General features: G+C 45.3%; 1 pseudogene; it reads right to left on the bottom strand.

The window, feature by feature from the left end:
• Nucleotides 1–1,923: 1,923 nt before the first annotated feature.
• LOC142260353 (U2 spliceosomal RNA) lies at nt 1,924–2,130 on the bottom strand (annotated as a pseudogene).
• Nucleotides 2,131–3,261: the final 1,131 nt, after the last annotated feature.

Raw genomic sequence — 3,261 nt, 5'->3', positions numbered from 1 at the left:
TAGATATAAGACATCCTATAGTGAATAGTGAGCCGTAATCAAGTGCAACAGGGATATTTCACGTGACTATGGGAACCTGGAAGGTAAAGAAAGGGGAGAAAAAACTGTTAGACAAGGTAATCAGACAAACATGACAAATAAAAAACAAGGAAGAATGGAACTCCATACATACTGGAACCATATATAGTGTGAACACGAAAAAGAACCGGGCGTTAGAAAAAATGTGCACGGCCCAATGAATCAAGTCGGTTCTTCATATTCATGGTTTAAGCCCTTGGGTTCCAACGTGCCCAGAGTATATATCCAGAAAGATTCCCTTTCTTTGAGCTTCCTAATTCTATCGCCTCCTCTGCGTATGGCTGGGACATGTTCGATGACTTGGAATCTTAATTGGGCCACTGTGCGATTATGCGTCACAAAATGGTGTGGGACTGGTAATAGAATCTGCTTACAACGTATTGTTGACTTGTGCTTAGCACAAAGAAAGGGAATCTTTCTGGATATGTACTCTGGACACATTAGAACCCAAGGGCTTAAACCGTGAATATGAAGTACAGACTTGATTCATTGGGCCGTGCACCATGTCACCATGTGTGCAATTGCATTGTCCAATGGCTCACAATGGTTATGCGTTTTCATTGGATGGATAATCGAAGCCATGTTTTTTTCCTTTCTCTTGGGTTTGTTGTGTGAGTAGACTATAGGATTAAGTTAGTTACCGCAGGCAGTGGATTTAGCTTCCTGTCTTTGGTCCAGTGGTAGATTGATTGTTTGGTCTATGAGCTGTTATGGGTTTTAATCCAGGTGAATGCCCATGGGCTGCTTATAACTGTGTGAAATATGTAGTTTTACTGGGCTGGGATGAGAGAATCCATCGAAGCATGGTGTAGGGATTGTGGTTCCTGTGTGCTAAGAAGAAAGGCTGGCACCAGCCAGAAAGCCCCATTACAGCCAATAATCAACCGCTAGCCGCTGGAACTCGTTGCTCTAGATCATGTCAAACTCACACCAAGCAGGAATAGATACATTAGCCCACCATCCCACCCAAAGAGCAACTTCTGCTGCGCAGCTGGCTTTCTAGGCAGCAGCGCTATCGTGATGTCAGCGGGGGACATTGTGACAAGCCAGTGTTCCGTCACTTCATGTTGTGCACTGTTCAAACGGAAAATACATCAACAGGCAGACTACAGAAAAGCTTACTAACAAAGGTTAGAGAGGGGCTTTCTCAGAGGGCTTTTTACAGTTTGTCTATTCCCAATTAGCCGTTTAAGTATGCTTAATGAAAGTACTAATTCTTTCATAGGCCGCCCCTTCTTAGTATTTGACGTTCCTTATATTGCGGTATCAGGCTTCGCAGCAGGTTGCAAAACATTCATCACCCATGACTGTCCCCAATTGGGCTCAGAAGCTAAATGTCTATCATGACCTCTCTTTTTGAAAGTCCAAGAGCAAGCAAACTCTTCCTCCAGGAGAGGGAGCCAACAGATCACTAAAGACATCATCATTGCTCAAAGAAAACACCGAAAAACAATGGAAGCTTTAATTGGAGTGGAATCTGATAGACAGCACCTGATGCCAAGTCTGCATCTTCTAACACCTGCAGTCACTGCAGCAGCTGAATCCAATGTGTCCAAAAGGGATCTATTCTATTCAATTGCAAATGATCTAGATAAGACTGAGAATAAGATACTGCACGGGACATAGCAGAGTTGGTCAAGTTGAGTGGAGATGAGTTTGCTATTTGGCACAGCTTTTGCATCAATAAAGCAAGTAAAAGGTGTGAAAGATAAAAAAATGGGTGAAAGTGTGAAAAGTGAATTGGCCAAATTGAGGTGCATATAAAGTTTTTGCTTTCTTTCAATTCACTAATGGGGCTCATTTGAATCAGGTGAATTGAGTTCTGCTTTTGGAAACTGGGTTAAGAAGGGGTGCACCGGTCCTGGAGGTACTGCAATACCAGGTCAATGCGTGGAGTGGACAGAGCAAGATTTTTTCCATCTCCTTGTTCTAAAAATCCATTTAATATATGGTCCCCAGAGAGGGGACGTATCAGATATTAAACTGATAAGAACAGATTTAATTTTTTTTTTTTTCTGTTTATCAGTAGGACTTCAAAATAACAAAGGTGATCGCCTCCCGTTGCCTGGGAACCGTCCAGGCACAAGAGGGCTATGTGTCACCAGAAGGCGCACACACTTCCTCAAGGCCGGCAGACGTGCAATCCCAGGCACCTTCCAGTACCGACCAAGGTAGCGTCCTCCGAAACTACACTTGATCTTAGCCAAAAGGCCGAGAAGCTATAACCCGAATTGGTTACGGCCTTGAGTGGCACCCTGGCCTATACCGGACACATCTTAGGGAGAGGGAGACAAACCCACGCCTACAGAAGACATTTTGTCACCCAAGCCAACCCTTGAAAAGGCTGTTTTGCAGAGCAAAAACAAGAAGAATGATGCTTTTTGCAGCCGCCGCCCACTGCAATTAATCTGAATAACTCCTCCTCCTCCAAGCACCTCCCCTCCCCCTTGCAGTCTTTCCAATTCATGATACAAAAAGACGGACGGACAGGACAGGACAGGACAGGCTGCCTGACTTTCCGTCACTGCCACCCTTTGCCATCCTTGCCCGTAGAAAGCCCTTTCATCATCCCCAAACCCTAATCTTTTCCCTTCCCTTCCCAGCTGCGTCTTACTCCCTTTCATTAGGAAGTGAGCGCAGCCTTTTCTCCGTTCTGCACATGCGCGACGTTAAACACAAATGCGCAGGCGTGCGTTCCATTAGCCTCACTGCATTCCACTCCCATACAGGAAGTGGGCGCAGCTATTACTACGGTCGCACATAAAAGAACCCACGGCCACCACTGCACACAGCTGACTCCACCACAGGACACCCACTTCTACACCAACGCAGGTAAGACAGGATCGGCACCTCTATGCTCCCGTTACAATCAGGCTCAGTCACCATGTGATAACGCTCTCAACTCTTTAGTTGCAGGCTCCCCTTGCTTCACCTCCACTGGCTGTGCTGCCATTTCCTCTCCCACCTGGAAGGTATACTTTATTCCACTATTTTCCTGTTTCTCTCTTCCCCCTTTTCCCATAACCTACTTTTATCTGCATTTGTGGGGTATCTATATGCTATTTACATCATAGTTTTATTCATTAATATGGAAGGGAAGAGTGCCCATGAGAGTGTTGAACTGCGGAGAGCAAGAGATTAAGCTGCTCCGATTTGCCAGATACACATGCTATCCAAACAGCA

Source organism: Anomaloglossus baeobatrachus, assembly GCF_048569485.1.
Source record: "Anomaloglossus baeobatrachus isolate aAnoBae1 chromosome 10 unlocalized genomic scaffold, aAnoBae1.hap1 SUPER_10_unloc_1, whole genome shotgun sequence".
Taxonomy (NCBI): Eukaryota; Metazoa; Chordata; class Amphibia; order Anura; family Aromobatidae; genus Anomaloglossus; species Anomaloglossus baeobatrachus.
This window is presented reverse-complemented; position numbering and strand designations above follow the sequence as displayed.